This window comes from Taudactylus pleione, unplaced genomic scaffold, assembly GCF_031769625.1.
Source record: "Taudactylus pleione unplaced genomic scaffold, aTauple2 ptg000179l, whole genome shotgun sequence".
Taxonomy (NCBI): Eukaryota; Metazoa; Chordata; class Amphibia; order Anura; family Myobatrachidae; genus Taudactylus; species Taudactylus pleione.
The window spans coordinates 1,418,887-1,439,697 of NW_028284581.1; the positions used below are offsets into that span (position 1 = coordinate 1,418,887).

At 45.4% G+C, this 20,811-nt stretch overlaps 1 pseudogene; it reads left to right on the top strand.

The window, feature by feature from the left end:
- Positions 1-20,811, top strand: part of LOC148519864 (52 kDa repressor of the inhibitor of the protein kinase-like) — an 81,090-nt pseudogene that overhangs the window by 35,631 nt on the left and 24,648 nt on the right.

A 20,811-nucleotide genomic window follows, 5' to 3' on the forward strand; every position in this document is an offset into this window, starting at 1 on the left:
ATATTGTGACCTCTGAAGTGGTCAAAACTGACTGGTAATGACTGGAAATTATTGTTATTGATGTAACTAATACTGTAGAAACAAAATTGCTATTTTTATCACATTTTAAAGAAGACCCAAACAACTGAGTGTGGTTTTGCTAAAACCAAAACATGGTGATGATTTAGAAACAATACCAAAATATAGGGGTCTGTGCACATTTCTAATGACATCAGAAACCAAAACCTATGTTATACAGTACAAAAGAAAATAAACCATACTATGTAATAGAACATTTTGAAAAGAACAACCTGTGGAACAGAGAAGAAGGCAAAGAACTCAGAGAAAAGGAGGAGATTCATATGAGTGTGGTGGACTCAAAGTAAGTAAGCATGTGTCAAATGTGAAGGGTCCCGGTAGAAAAATAATTTCAAGTAATTCTAACAAAAGAAAGATGGCATATACACCTTATGGTGACTGTATTAGCTAAGATGCAGAGATACACACTAGGGACTACATAGAACACTTAAGGATATATTTACTAAAGTTTGATTTTAAGGATTCATAGAATATGCATGCTGACAATTATTGTAGAGGTGTGCAGTATTCATGGATAGTCTCAGCTCAATGTGTGTGCAATCTATAGCTCCCTGGACATTAGGCATGACTAAGAGACTATAAAAGCTACCCTAACTTCATGCCACTGTGACTACTGGCTGGGAAAGTAGATGTAGGTGTTGCAGATAGTGGCAAGTGCAGCCATAACTTGTGAGAGGTGTCTGCTAAAGGTAGGCTGAGAAATACCTAACACTCTCCCAGACACTGACTGAAAGGAGCCTGTGGCAAAAAAATGCAGCGCACATAGCAGCTTGTGCAGGCCTGATACGGCACATGACTGTGCAAGTGCATGGCTTGAGCTGAGTCTTACAGAGATCATACAGCATCATACGGTGCTGCAGACAAGGCATTGAGATTTAACCACCCACGGAAGAACCTAGGTCTGCGTAGGCTCTGTGGTACCTCAATAAGCTGCTGTTGTTCCCCTGCTTCAGGCTCCTGGGTCCTCTCAGACAGGTGGTGATTTGTATACCACAGGAAAGTTGCCAGCATTGCATATCCTGGATTAGCCATTAATCTTATAGCCACAGTTCAGTACATGCTTTTGTCCACTTTTATAAGGAGCACAATTAAATTACAATTAATAGAATGCTGTTTAGAAGCTCAAATCTCCTGTATGTTATTAATCTATTACTTTGAGGATTTTAGCTTCGATTATGTGTGGGATTTTGTTTGATTTTCTAAACGAATGTTAGTAAATCAGGGGATCTTATGTTTGTCTATGTAAAACAAAAGTACCCATGTTTTGATGATATTCGATTTTCAATGGGATTCGGTTTTATATTCAAATTAGCATTTAATTTTGACTTTAGTAAATCTCTGATTTGCAAAATCGAATGAATATTAAATTCAAATACACCACAAATCCAAAATCAAACTTTAGTAAATATATCCCAAAATGTGTACACCCTTAGTCATACTAAATATATGCAGCATACTCAGTCCAAGAAAGTAGCTGGTCCTACAATCCTACAATTTTTAAATATATTTTACAACAGTGCACATTTGTGATGTCATCTGGAAATTATTGATTTTATTATTTTCTTTGACCCTCAAATTTTTTTTTAAACTACTGAAAATGCATTAAAGTGTTCCTACACAATGGTAGTCTTTCTAAGTATATTCTATTAAGATTGCAGTTCTTATTGTCTATAAAAGTTACTATGCCAAAGATCACCGCTTTTGTGTTTATTATTTTTCTGTTTACTTTATTATCTTCTTCACCTAGATATTATCTGCTAAATACAAGAAGTACATTTTTTCAATTTTTGAAGTAATTCTATAGAAACAACAAATTCCATTTCCAAAGGTACATTTGACTCTGGTCTGAGCACATTATTTTATCATTCTTCATCTGCTATTCATCTTGTTGTCCTTGGCTTGGAAGTAACCAGGGACAAAATAACAGTAGCCATTAAGATCATATGAATAGTCACAGCATCCCATGGTTCTTTAAAAAAATGAGTGGTATATTTACTAATGAGCAGGTTTTTAGAAGGAGCTGTTGACCATAGCAACCAATCAAATTCTAGCTATTATCTTCTAGAAGGTGCTAAGTGTTTAAATGATAAGTACTGTAGCATCTGATTGGTTGTTATGGGCAACAACATCACTTCTAAAAACCCGCACTTTAGTAAATATACCCCTAAGTGTGCAAATCTTGTTGGAGCCAGGGACCTTTCCCCGTCACCGCCATTTCATGCTAATCGGCACCTGGAGATGACATCATCCCCAGGCGCCTGATATTCCTATGCCGTGAATGGGTCACAAGTCGCATCAACCCAGGTTACCCGTTCACACTGCACCGCGAGTCGGGTTGAACCAGTGTTCATCCCTGCTCACTACCTGGGTTGAAATGCCAGGTCATTCTATCCGGGTTATTTTAACTGGGTCTTTTCACACTGCACAATAACCTTGGTTGCTGTGCGTTCATTTGAAATAAGCTGGGTTATTGCTGGCAGTGTGAAAGGGGTATGAGTTTGCGTCCATTTTCGGGGGATACTTGCAAAATGTAAGTACCCGGATGCATCCTGGGATCAGCAGTTACTCACCTCCGTGCCAGCGTCCTTGGGCTTAGGTGTCCAGTTGCTGACAGTGGAGGTGAGAGTTGACTGAGTATTCTTCCCGGGGTCTGCTAGGGTTTCCATGCATGTATCCTGGTACCCATGGTAGCGGACATGGATGCAGCTCTCTCCCTGTGTTACATGCTTCAGCTGTAAGCTGATTACCAGTATTCTGATTTTCCCATCTCTTGTAGATTTTCCTGAGTTACATGTTCATCTCTGATTGGATCTCTCTTATAAGTATTTGTTCTCATGATGATTTCTCTGAGTTACATGTCCAGCTCTCTCCATGTATTACATGCTTCAGGTGTAAGCCGATTACCAGTATTCAGAGTTTCCCATCTCTTGCAGATTTTCCTGAGTTACATGTTCATCTCTCACATAGATACAGAGCAAACCTGTGATTGGATCTCTATCAATTCACATCCCTGTGTTTGCATTCCCTGTGTTCCTTACAACAAGTCAGTCTCAGGGTCTTCCATGTCTTCCAGAGCAAGCCTGTGTCTGGTTTATTTCCAGCATTTCCAGTACCACTCCATTTCCGATGTTTCCCAGTGTCATCCCATTTCTACTTAGTCCCTAGTCTGTCCCTTTGCTAGTAATCTCCAGTGTTACCACAGCTTTCAGTAAACTTCTAGTGTTATTATATTTCTGTTTTCTGACACTCCCAAGTACCTGTCCAGAGGGCCGTGTCCTGCTCACTTGGTGTGGTGAAACCCAAATCCCAATAGGAGGGTTCACTGGTGAAGACCACCAAGTGGGTTAGATTCTGCCGCTCTGGGCAGGTCTAGCCAAACCTGGGTTTGACCACAATAGGAAGACATTATCACTGTCACCCCCATCAGTTACTGCTCTACCATCCTAACCTCCCAGTTCTTGGCCTAAACAGAGGTGTCCCTAGTGCCCAGTTATGACAGTAAGCATCTCCAGGGTGTATTTTGTAAATTCTGCAATTCCCCCATTTACAATTGCAATAGCCCAAATAGGTTTCTATGAAAGCAGCTGTAATGTGAAATTTACCAAGCTTGAAACCATTAGCTAACACCATTTTAAAATGATGTTAGCCATTGTAGCCAAAAGACTAATTATTGCAGATTTTACCAGATTTTACCTCCAACTTCCTCCATGGTAAGTCACTCACACATTAAGCAGCCTATGGTCCCGCAGCAGAAAGTAAAGTTATCTAGGACCCAATAATTAAAAAATGGTCTCTTGAAAGAGTTATTTCAAAGACCATTCTGCTATCACTTTAGGACCACGCTGCCTCATCAATCTCAAATGTATCTTTATTTCCAAAAATAAGCTGGGTACACACTATTTTGCCCATCGATGCTAACAACTAAACCGATTCAGACTGACCAAAACAATCCTGGAAATTGTAGATGTACATCTTACACACTATTCAATAATAATTTAGTTCCAAACGATCCTTTAGATTCCAAATCATCTGGTCAATATATAGTAAAGTGTCTACACACTGTTAGATAATTGTGCTTTCAGGGAGAGATAATTGTGCTTTCAGGGAGGAAAATGCCAATTATTAGCATAATAATGGGCTGGACTGAAATGCAGAAAGATAAATACAGTTAAAATATATTTTTTTATCTGTATATATTTTTATTAGACTTTTTAGCTATATTCATCTTGAATTAATTTTTGTAATTACTTTATATTGCTACACTTTACTATGTAAATCCTCATAGCAATATATAATTTTAAATGATTGTAAAATTTTAGGCTAAGAATTTTGGTAATTGTATATGCTTCCCATATAAATTTCAAAGCCTTATAGCAGCATTGTCTTTTAGACAAGTATTGACATTAAATTAGTTTAGCAGTGTATAATAATACTGCCATTATGATAATTATATCTGAACATAATTTATTAGTGTTAATAAGGTACAATTCCCTGGCTGAACTACATTGTTATTACCACCAACCGTGTTTTGATCAAAATTAATTTTGTTTCATATGCATTGCCTATTATGGCTCGGTACAGTACTTAAGGTTTTCACTTTGGACTGTTTGGTAAGATATTGAAAATGAGAACTATCTAGGTCTGTTCTTTACTTTTCATTCATTTCCTTAAACAATCCCTTTGATGTATATTATGTACAATGACACAGTATGTTAATGCTAAAATATTTAAAACATTTATGATAATTTTATGTCTTTCACATATTTTAATAAAGCTTACTACAGATCATTACCATTTGGTGAAGCTGCTCTGGATGGATGGTTCTACTTGATGGGTTGGAACTGGTTTCAGTTGTTTTTAGTATTTCCATTTCAGAAAGGGTGTACATTCGACCTGTTGGAGTTAACAAATTTACCTTACACAGTACATCTACCATAGGAATCCATAAAACATCTGGCTTCCCTTGGTATGAAAAAGATGGTGATGGACCAGCTGGATGGAGGAATGTCACTTACACTTCATCGATGTTGTCATCTTTCTCCAGAATAAATGTGAGCCACCATTTGCTGTCATACACAGCAGTTACATACACTTATGGTTTCTATGGGACTATGGCAACAGCGCTGGTCGCTTATTCAGAGTGCAGTTGCTTAGTCATCACAGCTGTTTTGATTGTCCCGGCAGTGGCTGCAGGTGGCTGGATGGTTATTTGGGGTCCAGCAGTTACTGGGGCAATGCACTACTGGGAAATAATTTCCATGAGACTCTGCTGAGGTGTGAGAGGAGCATGTGCTGAGCTCTGAGTGTAGGAGCCCATCACATGCTCCACTGACCTGTGGAGATCAGCAGCAGCCCCATTGGCTGTGCCTTATCTTCTCTGCCTGGTCAGGTGACTGAGGCTTCTTTTCATCACTAATTAAAGCCTACCCAAACCTCAACTGTTCCTGAACCACTTGTAGTGGTCCAGGGAAATATAATAGGCAGGCCTCTTATAATTTAAGTGTCTTTCCACATGGAGTATCTTTTCACTTAAGTTTACGCACCTGCGCAAAAGTGGTAGCAGGTGCTGTCTGTAGAATGTCGTCCCCAAACACACCTGAAGTGGACGTGCATTCCTCTAATGAAGTGAACTGGAAAAAATATTTTTTGATGGTTTTCTCAGATGTGTAGTTCCTCAATAAATAACATTTTCATGAATCACTCAAAAATGAAAGCCCTTATAGCAAGTGATTCCATCATGATCCCAAAAATAAAACTTTGGGGATTTATTAACAACAGTATGAACAATTTGTGAGAGTTTTTCCAAAAATTTAAAAAATATGGCTTTTGAGAAAATCAAAATTTAAATTTAAAGTTTTTTACAGTATTTATTGTTATTGAAACATACTTGTGTGTTATATATCATATGAAAGCGTATAAAAAGCGGTTCAAAATGAGACCTTGCCCAACTCTCCAGCTCAATTAGGTGAGCTGCAAAAGCAATTTAAAATCTGTTAAAAGACAAATTTTAGTGAAAAAATTGCAGTTTTAAAGGCATATAACTTCAAAACCAGTGTATATATCAGCCTGAGCTTTAGGGGTTTTCTTTACACCCATATCAGGATTTATTATACCAAATTTAATTGAAGTTAGAGAGTGTAAGTTAGAATTTTTTCGGAAATTGTGTTGATTTGATGCGGAATGACACAAATACATACACTTTCCTCATTAACAAGAACCCAGACATTCCAGTATTTTACTATCTGCCCAAGATTTACATAAACAAGATGTATCCACCATACCACCCCATAAACTCAGGAATTGTCTCACTGACGTCCAACTCATCACAATAAATAGGTACATTTCTATAACCATATGTTCACATACAGAAATAATACAAATGCATCACCAGACAGATTCTAAACATACTTCAAAACACAGCATGGCAACAGAACTACTGGCTAATCACCAGTGATGTCACATCATTATACATGATAATTATCCATACACAAGGCTTAGACAGCGTGAAACACTACCTGGAGAAAGCCTCCAACCTCAACCCAATCCAAACAGAATTCATTCTACAAGCAATCCAATTAATACTCGCACATAACTATTTATGGTTTGAGGGCCAATATCATTTACAGCACAATGGGATAGCAATGGGGACAAGATTTGCCCCAAATTATGCTAACCTTTTCATGAGCAGCTGGGAGAATTCCACCATCTGGTCAGAGCATAACTTTGGACCAATTCTCATCCTGTGGACAAGGTTAATTGACAATATATTCCTCATATGGAAAGGTTTCGAGCACCAACTCCAAAACTTCTTTATATACATTACCTCAAGCACAAGCAATCTCGCTTTCACCACCACATACAGTAGAACCAGTGTGAATTTTCTTGATTTGAGAATTTTCATTGTAAACAATAAAATACAAACAAAGACATTCAGCCAACTCACCAATTGGATGAAAAGTATTCCTTCCTTGGTAAACTATTCAAAAACCACATTAGACCACCAGAACCCAAACAGATGACTATAGACCATAATTCCTATGGTGGATCCCTCTTTGGCTTTGGATTCCCCTACCAAGAGTAGTATGTTTTTATAAGATTTTTGAAAGAGTTTCCATTGCAGTCTGGCTCATCATAAAATAAATTTTCCAGGGGTCCTTCACTATGTTGGAACACTAGCTTTGTGCATTCAGATTCTAACAAAAAACATGATGTTGACCTACAGTATTTAGCATTCAAACACTCCTTTGGAATCAAAAGATAGGAGATTGGAAAACAGCGAGCAATAGGTAGGAAGCAGGATAGTACAATCACCTGGATACACATTCATGTTTGTTAACTTTAAACTAAGTTTATCATAACACATACTTATCTGGGCTCTAAGTGCTCCCTGCTGTGATTATATCTCTATTATATCTCTAGGCATTTGTCAATATACAGTACAAGCTTTGGGGCTCATTTTAAAGTATACAGGAGTACTTTCTGGGTCATACTTTCTTGGCTTACTATGTATTATCACTACTGCTTAACAAAGGTCTTAACAGAAAATGGAGCATCACCTCAATGCTTGATAAATATGCTCTACCCACACAGGTTCTCATCTTCTGCTGTCTCTCCCCTCACAGATCCAACCCCCACCATCCGTGGCACCTCTGCCACCGTCCCCGGTTCTCCTCTTCTGCTGTCTCTCCCCACACAGATCCACTCCCTCATCTGTGGCACCCCTGCCCCACACAGGTTCTCCTCTTCTGCTGTCTCTTCCCTCACTGAACCAATCCCCTTCCGTTGCACCCCCTGCCCCCTCCCCCACACAGGTTTTCCTCTTCTGCTGTCTCTCCCCTCACATATCTAACCACTCCATCCATGGCACCCCTCCCCCTCCATCCCCCACAGTTTCTGTTTTTCTCTGTCTCTCCCCTCACAGATCCAACCTCCCCATCCATGGCACCCATGGCATCCATGCCCCCCCTCACCCACAAAGGTCCCCTTTTTCTGCTGTCTCTCACCTCACAGATCCAACCTCCCATCCATGGCACCCATGCTCCTCCCCCCAAGCAGGTTCCACTCTTCTGCTCTCTCTCCCCCTCACAGATTAGGTTAAGATTAGGCTGCAGTTTGGGTTAGGATGTAGTAAGGTTAGGGTTAGGCTGTAGTGAGGGAAGGATTAGGACTAGGCTGCGGTTAGGTTTAGACTGCGGTTATGGTTAGGATGAAGTTAGGGTAGAGTTAGGATTAGGCTGAGGTTAGAGTTAGGCTGCAGTTATGGTTAGGCTGTGGTTAGGGTAAGGTTAGGATTAGGCTTCGGTAAGGGTTAGGCTGTAGTGAGGATTAGGTTAAAATTAGGCTGCCTTTAGGGTTAGGCTGTGGTTAGGGGTAGTCTGTAGTTTGGGTAGGAAAAGGATTAGGTTGAGGTTAGGCTTAAACTGCTGTTAGGGCTGGCTGCAGTTAGGGAAGTTTCAGAATTAGGCTGCGGTTAGGGTGAGGTGTGTGGATAGGTACACTTTGGTGTTGGCTTAGCCTACAGTTAATTTGGTGCTGCCTACGTGAGGCCACTTCGACAAATTGTTCCAGGGCCACTTTTAGTCCCCAATCCGCCACTGCATGAGTTACAATCAAAAACAGTAAATGTAAGTTAGCAGCATCTCACAATTCTACACAGCAGAATGTCATCAAACATAAAATGAACGCTCGATCTACTGAACAGCATAAAATGCAGACTCTATTATTCGCAGCAGAATCCTGTCTAGAGACCAGTGTACAATATAGAGATATTTCTACCTGCATGTACGCAGCATAGACCACAGCATTAATATGCACAACAGAACTCTGTCTGTGATGACTATATATACCTATTTTTCTATTTTTTTATAGGAGGCTATTCTGGTGTCTACTACATATGTGTCCACATACATTTATCCTCTGTGCGCTACAAGTCACGTCACACATAACGAATGAGCGCTGTGCGACTCGGTAGCGCCGAGCATCTTTTCGTGCAACTGTTTCCCTTCAAATGTATCTTATTTGCACAGCGAGGCAAATTGGATGCACAAGCAGCTTATGCTGATTAAAATGATATGCAGCATATCTATATTCTGTGTGTGACTGCAGTTATATCTGCATGCAAAATGGTACTTTACAGTGTCAGCGGCTGTGATACTGTAACGTAGCATTTTGCATGAGTACAGACTGTACAGACACAGTCGCACGCAGAATATAGGCATGCTGCAAATAGGATATACTCTAGGCATGTCAAATATAATTTTAATCAGCATAAGCTGCTTGAGCGTCCTATTCACATAGCTTTGCGAATAAGACTCATTTGATAGGGAAAATGTCACATGAAAAGACTCTCTGTTGAACGTGCAAGGAGGCTAGATGCATGTAGAGTCGTAGACAAATCTGTATACAATAAATAGCCATATCTTGTGGTCAGGCCCGCCAAGAGCCGTGGAGGGCCCCGATAATAGGGGGCTTGGCCTAATTGCGGGAGGCATGGCCATGCCCCCTTGGTGACAGAAAAAAAAAAAAGATTTGCAGCGCTGGGGAGGGGGGGCGCTCTGAGCCCCCTCAGCCCGGCACAAAGCCAGGGGGGCGTGATCAGTGTGATCGCTCCCCCGCACAGGCATTGGAGACTGCTGTGGCTGCTGCTCAGCAGCCACGAGCAGTCTCCAACTGCAGCTCAGCACACGCCGTGTGCTAGGCTGCTGTAAGGGGGGGGCGCCGGACCCGGGCCCCCGCCAGGCCCCCGCCGGGCCCCTGAGGAAGCCCGGGCCCGGGTAATTTGTACCCGCTCCCCCCCTCTCGGCGCCCCTGCTTGTGGTATATATAAAGTGTGCATAATATAACTACTGTATTTGGTTCTGCTTATTCCACTGGCTATTAAATATTAGGTGAAGCATTCCTTTGGGAGAGTGACGCAAGTCATCTAGAGATAAAATATGACATTTAAGATATCCTGCAAAATACAGAAGGCTCACAAGTTTTTATTGTAAATCTGCTAGCAAGTATGGAAGTGTAATATTATATTCATATGTTAGTCTTTCACTATCCCTGTAGTCAATAGCGGTTTTAGAGGGGGCAAGTATGGACACCCCCCCTGACAAACAGCGCCCCATCTGATTTTTAAGTATTTTTTTGTGATGTGGACACACCTTTGATCAGGTCATGCCCCCCAAAGGAAACGCCAAGGAACCCACCCTGCCTATATCATTAATCCTTCCATTAGAGCAGGGGTGGCCAACCTGCGGCACTTTCTTTGTAGCGCTGCGGCTCGTAACAATGGCCCCAGCAGACACAGCGGTGGATTGGGGGTGCAGGGGCCATTGCTACGCCACTGCAACTATGAATGCTGGCCTCTGAAGTAATCAGAGGCTAAAGAAGCCTCTGATCGCTTCAGAGGCCAGCGTTCCTAATGATGCAGTGCGCAGGTGACGTCATGACGTCACCCACGATGTGAGGAGCCCGCGCGTCTGCTGGATCAAGTTAGATACAGCAGTCAGTGGCAGAGGAAGTGACATCTGGAGTGGTGCCCCAAATGAAGCCCAGCGCAAAGTCAAGTAAGTAATGGGGGCAATACATAAGGGGCACTACTTTAGGGGGCACTGCATAAGGGGCACAACTACAGGGTGCACTGCATATGGGGCACAACTACAGGGGGCACTGCATATGGGGCACAACTACAGGGGGCACTGCATAAGGGGCACAACTACAGGGGGCACTGCATAAGGGGCACAACTACAGGGGGCACTGCATAAGGGGCACAACTACAGGGTGCATAACTACAGGGGGCACTGCATATGGCGCACAACTACAGGGGCACTGCATTAGGGGCACAAGTACAGGGGGCACTGCATATGAGGCACAACTACAGGGGACACTGCATATGGGGCACAACTACAGGGGGCACTGCATATGGGGCACAACTACAGGGGGCACTGCCAGGGGCTGGCTGGCAACTTTTAGTCTGGGGGCAAATGCATGCAGGCGGCCCTGGCAGAGGGGAAGCGTGTAGCCAGGGTGCCCGAAGAACATGCGTGCTACGGCGCCCCCCCCCTCAAGTGTTCCAGGGAGGAGGCGGGTCCATATGGGATTAATGTAAAGTAAAAATAAAGATTAGGAACAGCCCCGTCGTGGTACCCATATGCAGTGCCCCCTTGTGCCCCAGGAGAGGATCCCCTTATGCATGCCTCCAGTAGTGATCCCCCTATGCAGTGCCCCTTATACAGTGCCCCCAGTAGAGGTCCCCCCTGTGCAGTGCCCCTTGTGCCCCCAGTATTAAGCCCCTTATATAGTGCCCCCATTAGTGGTACCCCCTATGCAGTGCTCCTTATATAGTGCCCTCAGTAGCAGTCCACACCCCATGCAGTGCCCCCAATAGTGGTAACCCTTATGCAGTGCCCCTTAATTTGTGGCCCCAGTTGTAGTCTCCCCCCTATGCAGTACCCCCAGTATTGCCCTTTTTATAGAGCCCCCAGCAGTGGTCCCTTGATGCAGTGCCCCCAGTGGTAGTCCCCTCCCCCCTATGTTTTGCCCCTAGTAGTAGTCCCCTCTCCCCTATGCAGTGCCCCTAGTAGTTGTCCCCTCCCCTTATAGTGCCCCTAGTAGTAGTAGTCCCCCCTTGTAATAGTAGTCCCCCCCTTGTAGTGCCCCCAGTAGTAGTCCCCCCAGTTGTAGTTCCCCCCCTTGAAGTGCCCCCAGTTATAATCCCCAGTAGTGGTCCCCCCTTGTAGTGCCCCCCCCTGTATTCCCCCTAGTAGTGATCTCCCCCTTGTAGTACTCCCAGTAGTGGTCTCCCTCTTGTATTGCCCCCAGTAGTAGTCCCTCCCTCTTGTAGTGCCCCCAGTCCAGTAGTGGTTCCCCCTTTGTAGTGCCACCAGTAGTCCCCCCCTTGTAGTGCCCCCAGTAGTAGTAGTTCCCCCCTTGTATTGCCCCCATTAGTAGTAGTCCCCCACTTGTATTGCCCCCATTAGTAGTAGTCCCCCCCTTGCAGTGCCTCCAGTAGTAGTCCCCCCTTGCAGTGCCTCCAGTAGTGGTCTCCCTCTTGTAGTGCCAGCCTCCCCCCCAGTAGACACACGTAGTAAAAAAAAAAAAACACTTACCTGAATCCCTGCTCCCGCCGTCGCCATCTGCTCCTCCGTCTGTCTTTCCCGGGCAATATGGGAGAGATGTTATATGATGTCATGTTGCCTCTCCCATTGCCCACTGCGGGAGCCGGAAGATGGATCGGCTCCTGCAGTGGGCGCAGCAGCAGCTAATGAGAGTCTGACAGACTGTCATTGGCTGCTGATCAAAACAAACACACAGCTGCCGGAGCCGGCAGCTGTGTGTTTGTCACTTGTGTAGCGCTGACCGAACTCCGTCCGGTCAGCACTACACACGCGGTGCAGTCTGTGTCACAGTGACACAGACTGCCTGCTGCCCACGGCCCGCATGACACTGCGGCCCGGGGGGCACATGGCACCCTTCCCCCCGGCCCAGCCCGCCACTGGGCACTGCATAGTGGGCACTACTACAGGAAGCACTGCATATGGGGCACAACTACAGGGGGCAATGCATAAGGGGCACTACTTTAGGGAGCTCTGCATAAGGGGCATAACTACAGGGGGAACTGCTTAATTGGCACAACTACAGGAAGCACTGCATATGGGGCACAACTACAGGGGGCACTGCCAGGGGCTGGCTGGCAACTTTTAGTCTGGGGGGCAAATGCATGCAGGCGGGCCTGGCAGAGGGGAAGCGTGTAGCCAGGGTGCCCGAAGAACATGCATGCTACGGCGCCCCCCCCCTCAAGTGTTCCAGGGAGGAGGCGGGTCCATATGGGATTAATGTAAAGTAAAAATAAAGATTAGGAACAGCCCCGTCGTGGTACCCATATGCAGTGCCCCCCTGTGCCCCAGGAGAGGATCCCCTTATGCATGCCTCCAGTAGTGATCCCCCTATGCAGTGCCCCTTATACAGTGCCCCCAGTAGTGGTCCCCCCTGTGCAGTGCCCCTTGTGCCCCCAGTATTAAGCCCCTTATATAGTGCCCCCATTAGTGGTACCCCCTATGCAGTGCTCCTTATATAGTGCCCCCAGTAGCAGTCCACACCCCATGCAGTGCCCCCAATAGTGGTAACCCTTATGCAGTGCCCCTTAATTAGTGGCCCCAGTTGTAGTCTCCCCCCTATGCAGTACCCCCAGTATTGCCCTTTTTATAGAGCCCCCAGCAGTGGTCCCTCGATGCAGTGCCCCCAGTGGTAGCCCCTCCCCCCTATGTTTTGCCCCTAGTAGTAGTCCCCTCCCCCCTATGCAGTGCCCCTAGTAGTTGTCCCCTCCCCTTATAGTGCCCCTAGTAGTAGTAGTCCCCCCTTGTAATAGTAGTCCCCCCCTTGTAGTGCCCCCAGTAGTAGTCCCCCCAGTTGTAGTCCCCCCCTTGAAGTGCCCCCAGTTATAATCCCCAGTAGTGGTCCCCCCTTGTAGTGCCCCCCCTGTAGTGCCCCCAGTAGTGATCTCCCCCTTGTAGTACTCCCAGTAGTGGTCTCCCTCTTGTAGTGCCCCCAGTAGTAGTCCCTCCCTCTTGTAGTGCCCCCAGTCCAGTAGTGGTTCCCCCTTTGTAGTGCCACCAGTAGTCCCCCCCTTGTAGTGCCCCCAGTAGTAGTAGTTCCCCCCTTGTATTGCCCCCATTAGTAGTAGTCCCCCACTTGTATTGCCCCCATTAGTAGTAGTCCCCCCCTTGCAATGCCTCCAGTAGTAGTCCCCCCTTGCAGTGCCTCCAGTAGTGGTCTCCCCCTTGTAGTGCCAGCCTCCCCCCCAGTAGACACACGTAGTAAAAAAAAAAAAACACTTACCTGAATCCCTGCTCCCGCCGTCGCCATCTGCTCCTCCGTCTGTCTTTCCCGGGCAATATGGGAGAGATGTCATATGATGTCATGACGCCTCTCATATTGCCCACTGCGGGAGCCGGAAGATGGATCTGCGGGAGCCGGCAGCTGTGTGTTTGTCACTTGTGTAGCGCTGACCGAACTCCGTCCGGTCAGCGCTACACACGCGGTGCAGTCTGTGTCACAGTGACACAGACTGCCTGCTGCCCGCATGACACTGCGGCCCGGGGGGCACATGGCACCCTTCCCCCCGGCCCAGCCCGCCACTGGGCACTGCATAGTGGGCACTACTACAGGAAGCACTGCATATGGGGCACAACTACAGGGGGCAATGCATAAGGGGCACTACTTTAGGGAGCTCTGCATAAGGGGCATAACTACAGGGGGAACTGCTTAATTGGCACAACTACAGGAAGCACTGCATATGGGGCACAACTATAAGGGACACTGCATAATGGGCACTACTACAAGGGGCACTGCACATGGGGCACAACTACAGGGGGGACTGCTGCATAATGGGAACTACTACAGGAAGCACTGCATAATGGGGATTACTACAGGAGGGCATTGCATAAGGGGCACTATGGGGGTGTGACAAGAGGTCATGCTCCTGCAAATGTCATCCCAAAGGCATGCGGAAAAATGGGGCATGCCCTTGTGTGCATGATATCGGCTCTTTCACTTGACTACATATATATTTTGGCTCTATGCCTCTGATTGGTTGGCCGCCCCTGCATTACAGCATGGAAGGAAAACAGTGTATAGAAGATCTTGGCAACTAGATTGTGTCAGTGTAACAATAGATGTAATTCTTTTGACTGTGGGCCTGATTCAGAGATAGACACAACGCCGATATTTACATAGATTGAGCAATTGTTTGCTATTGTGCATGCGTGTAAGTCTCATGGCACACGTGCAGCCAGGCGTGCCAAGATGAGGGGGAGCGGGTCCTGCAGTCAAAACCCCTGCCCCCTGTCCTTCATTTCAGGCAGGGAGAGAGAGGACTGACTGCAGAAGCCTCTCTCCCCAGCCCAGCACATACGCTGATGGCATGCTGTGTGCTGGGCTAGGAAGCAGCAGTCAGTTCTCTTTCTCCCTTCGTTATGTACAGGGGGAGGGGAGCAATTGTGCCCCCACACCAGACTCTTGCGCCTCCCTGTGTGGCAAACTTGTTATTTATTTTTGTAAGGAGGGCCGGCAGCCCAGCACATAGCAATTGAATATCGAATACGCTCACACAGAGGATTCACTTGCAAAGTGAGTGACAGGTAGTCAGCGTTTTTTTTTTGGGGGGGGGGTAACGGGTAGTGGTTAGAAAAATGCAGGCGTGTCGGAACTTTTAAACACTGCTTTCTGTGCGTCCATAAATTAGCTACTACTTGCAGCAGGAGAGCCCTTTATATGTCTGGTGACCCCAGGTTAGACTCACTCAGAAGGTTCATGGCTGCCATGCGTTCCATGTTTCAAATATTGTGTGTGATCGGTGGGTGTGAGATGCTTTCAGTGGGCGTCTCTAAGCACTTGATGGCAAGTGAGTCATTAGCATATATTGGATATTGCAATCTGTGAGAGATATATGCAATATATTCAGTATGATATATGAGACAATATATACAGTTTGTATGAGAGAAATGCAACTAACTTCTAATACAAAAATACAAATATAACTAAGGGATCTATTTATGTAATACTTGCCTACCCTCCCGATTTGGCCGGGTGCCTCCCGAAAATCTGGTGCCACTCCCGGCCCCCCGGAAAGGCAGGCAAGCCTCCCTGTCCCCAGCGACCCGTCCGTTCCCCCTGTGGATGCAGTATAAACTCCGGCAGCAGGGGGGCAGCGTTTCGCGCTGAATCGTGTCATCTTGGCCCCGCCGCCTGCTTCACAATGCCATTAATATCGGCATTGTGAACAGTGGTCGGGGCCACAGTGACGCAATCGCGCTGTCACAGCCCATGCTCCACCCCAAAATTACACGTCATTGCCGGGACATGCCCACTGTTGTGGAAGCCCGACAGCTCCCTCCCGGAAGGAGGGAGCCAATAGTTGGCAAGTATGATTTATGTAGCACATGAAGTGGCTACTGAAAACTATCACTATATATGGCATCATATCTATGCGATATATAGTGATGTTTAGTAGCCATTCATGTAAACTTACCTGTCCGGCTTCTTTTGGTGCTGCCTGGCCCCTCCACGATCCTGTAAAACAGTGAGAAGACAGACATCTCGGGAGCCCGATAAGCCTGCTTCTCACTGTGCATGCACCGGTGTCCGTGAGCAGCATTTCAGGTCAGGCCTGCTGCAAAAGATGCTGGGAAAAGGAGATGGAGCCAGTGCTGGTGTAAACATTGGAAGTTGAGGATAAATGCCTCTATGCAACACTCACCCCTTTCACCAAGTCCGAGTCCTAGGACTTTGTTTCTGGATAACAGTTGGATACATGGTCTCGATCCTCCTTGTCTGTCAGATGCTGGATTCAAACCCGCCCGAGGCTATGGAATGAATGGACAGATAGTCAAGACTGGCTCTCCTTTTTGTGGTGGCACTGAACTAAGGATTGCTGCAACTTCACTGGTTGGGTGGTCATCATTGGCACAAGGCCTCAGCTACCCAGTATCACCTATGCAGTGCTCGCACACTCAGGTGTACTTCGGATCTTGCACCGTTGTGTGAGATTCCCTATCCGGTGCTCATGTGTAGGTACAGACAGACAAGGAGAGATACTCACACTAGATCTCTTGTCATCTTGACGAGTTGATCATCAGCCTGATGGGCTGATGATCAACTCATGGTGGATTACCAGTCACGATGGGAGAGCCTGCAGTGGGGAGCTATGTTGAACTCTTTTTCTTCCCACCACTGCAGTTCTCTCTGGCCTTCAGCTTCAGCTCCGCCCACCGCCAGCAGCCGCCATCCTCAATACTCAGCGGTGGTAATTCTGCCTTCTGTTGTTGATTGCAGCATCTGACAGCATTTTCCAGTGCCTCTGGAGCTCTTCTTTCCTGCAGGCTATTCTCTTCACTTGACCCCCGCCAACGTTGAAGAAACAGAACAACCTACCTTCCCTAACAAACAAACAACAGATGCAAATATGAGCAAATGCGATTACCTGATTGTCTGCCCAAAAGCAAGGATTCTTCTCTAGAAACTAATTATGCAATTACCTGTAATGTTTTTCCTTATAACCTTACTGCTAATGCAACTGAATAGTTTAATACTGAAATCAACTAAACATGCTTTTAAATATTGCAAATTTAACTAGATTTAACTACAATACACATCTAGCTGCGACACTCTCAATGTAGCTGTTTCTTCTCTATTCCCGGCCTGCCCTATCTGTGACCTTATGAAGAGCAGAATATACCTCCGTATATTCCGCTTTCCTAGAATTGATTTTCAGAAGAACCAACCCTCCCTTACCCAAACCTGGGTGTGAAGCAATTTCAGTGCCGAGACCAGACAGCCTCTCACACTGTACCTAGAGGAGGTTCACCTAGTGATCTGGGCCTAATGTCTAGAACACTTTATTGGTGGCTAAGGCCCACCTATTTAAGGAACTGCACCTAGTGACCTGGACCTTATGTCCAGATCACTTTAGAGACTCAGGCCCGCCTACCAGTGGAGTTATACCTAGTGATCTGGACCTAATAACACCCAGGTCACCCACTCCTAACAGGGCCAGTGAGGAAAACTATGGAGCCTAATTCTCCCTCCCTATGGAGCCTGGGCCTAGTGCCCTCCTATCTGCCCACAGGCCTAGTGCCTGAATATACCATGAGCCTAGTGCCCAAAACCTGGAGGTCTGGGAGGAATTAAATAAAAGTAGAGGTGGCCTAAGGCCACCTACCCATCACGATGGGAGAGTCTGCAGTGGGGAACTTTGTTGTGCTCTTTTGCTTCCCACCAATGCATTTCTCTCCGGTCCTCAGGTTCAGCTCCGCCCACCACCCGCAGCCCCATCCTCAATGCTCATCCATGGTAATTCTGCCTTCTGTTGTTGATTGCAGCATCTTACGGTGTCTTCCAGTGCCTCTGGAGCTCTTCTTTCCTGCAGGCGATCCTTCTCACTTGATCCCGATGACAAACTGCCTCACCCCGCTTGGCAGCGCCTAATATAAGGAGCCACAAGGGGCAGAGCCCTGATTGGCTGTCCACCCACGAGCAATAACTGGCTCACAATTGGCACCAATTTCAAAAGCAGCGTTTTGGATTGGACGAGCTTGAATCTTTTCCCGCCACCACACCGCGCTGCCTGGCACACCATAGACTGCCGGTCCAGTGGACCCTAGATTCCGCCCTAGGTCCGGACCCGCACCGGTAACCCCACATTGGGTGTCGGGAAGACACCAGGGAACTAGACAGCTTCCCTGCTCTGTTCAGCTTGCGGTACAGATTATGCCATCCTCAGACCGCTGAAGAAGGAATATCCTTCTCCACGGTAACCCCTTCTACGAAAGCAGTAAAAAGCCCTTTTTTTTTTAGCTAAATAGCACTTTTCACTGCTTTGTGAATAGACCCCTAAGTTCTGTAAATGTCAGCAGAGGTAATGGGAGTTGGTGATCTTGTAAACGATGCTACATTTAGGGGGTGCATATAAAATGCTACTTTATAGAGTTCTCCATTGTTGTAATACAAAGTCTGATAATGCTCCCAGCATGCACTAAATGGGACAAACTATTGGAAAATGGCTGTAATATGAGGCTGACCACAAGATGGAGCCTACACAGAAAAATATGGTACTTGGAACAAACATTGAATGATGCAGAAGAAATGACAACAGCCATAGTAGTCCTCACAACTGCCATGGGAGTCCTGTCCAAGAGGAAAACAATGTCCCCTAGAATCCAAACTCTACATGGATTGGTTTCATAACAAATGTTGTGCATCTTTATGCCATATGGGGTGAGACACCCAGCATGACTGAGGCACACTTGCCGACAATCAGCTCCAGCCTTCCGGGAGGAAGCTGATTGTCGGCTAACAGCGGGGGCGGGCCGTCCATTGGGGGCAGAGCCGGGGGCGGGGCTGTCCATTTGGTGTCACATTGGGGCGGAGCTGGGGGCGGGGCCGCACGATCGCGTCATCGTGGCTCCGCCCCCTCTTCACAATGCCATTATTTTCAGCATTGTGAAGCAGGAGGCGGGGCCACAATGACACGATTCAGCACAAATCACGTCACCGACCCCCTCGCTGCGGGGGTTTCTAGTTTTTTCAGAGAGAGGTTGGGAGGGTTGGAGGCTTCCGGGAGGCTTGCCTACCTTTCCGTGGAGCCGGGAGCGGCACCCGAAAATCGTGAGGCTCCCGGCCAAATCGGGAGGGTAGTCAAGCCTGGACTGAGGCACTATGAGATGAGTACCGTACCGTATTTATCTTTACATTTTGCATCTAAATTGCATCGCAGATGCAATGAAAAGCCGCTATAGACTATAGAAACACCAAAATTTACTAACAGTCAGTTTGTAAAACAACTGAAAACCATCCAAAACTGACCAAAAAACACGGCCCAATAAATAATTATTAATTATAAAAAGAAGGCATAAAAGTATTAATAATTACTTTTATGCCTTCTTTTTATAGATAATGTTCCCAGTTCATATAAGATACTTCTAGTTTATTTATAGTTTATATATTCTTATGTTTATAAACTATTTTACAAGATTGACTATATTCTAATCACATATATATGCAAATTGTAGATTCTCAACCTTCTTTTCTTCCTATGAGACTAATTATATAGTGTCTACTCCAGAGACAACTCCGTTAACATCTTCCCTTTTTAGTATATCCATCAAATAACTCCATTTATATGTTAAACGATTTTAAGAACCACCCTTACGTTCAATGGACTACCTGTGAAAACTACAACTCACAGAGCACCATCTGATATTATGACCACATCCGGTCTCGAACTTCCGTTTCCGGTGGTTACATCGACCTAAATAACTACGCACGCTAGAGACAAAAAAATAAACTACAGTTCCCAGCTACCCTATAAACATCATGACCACTTCCTGTTTTGGACTTTTACTTCCGGTCCGCGGCCCGGAACCGGAAGTGCCTCCATTTTGGATTCTACACTATAAAATGAGCCATTAATAACTCTACCTCCATGTCTTGATAAAGAGTTTATTAACTGGAAACGCATTGGCTCGGAAGACCCACTACCTGATGGGACTTTTTTTTAGACACACTACTGGAGTAAAGGTATGACCATTTCACTTTTTTTATATAAATCCTGGGACTTTTTTTTTATATACATTTCTCTTTACTTGGTCTGCCTCTCCCTAAGTGCTGCCTAACCCTTCAGTCTAATTTAACTTTTGATTAATTATTCTATAGTTTTTTATCTTTGTGTGAATAAAACATCGTTCTTTTATTAATATTGGAGTATATTCCGGAAACCATTATTTTAAAAGATACCGCTACATGCTTTCGACCACCACGATAACTCATCAGTATCGGTACGCATTATTATGAATGACCTATAAAGATACCTTTACAAGCTACATTACCTGTATATTAGTGTAAGTGAGCTATGCCACCTCTGCGAAAATACACTAGATATCAACTATGCTTCACAAGTCAGAGATACCACTAATCTGTTGAAGCTTTAATTCTCGTCCTAAAAAAATATATCTTTATGGGAAAATCACCTCCCTTTATTCAATGAGTGGGGGTATGCTTGAATTTATCTCACATAGATGCATAGATTATGTTGAGAAAGAGACTATTTGATTCTATGTTTTTCTTTAGTTTCATTAATTTATTTGTTTGCATAAACCCTTGGTGAATTCAACTCACATTGAGAACGTGCCAAACAGTATACTGAATTCTTGTCTATATTGAAAAGATAAATATAAGTATATATCTGATACA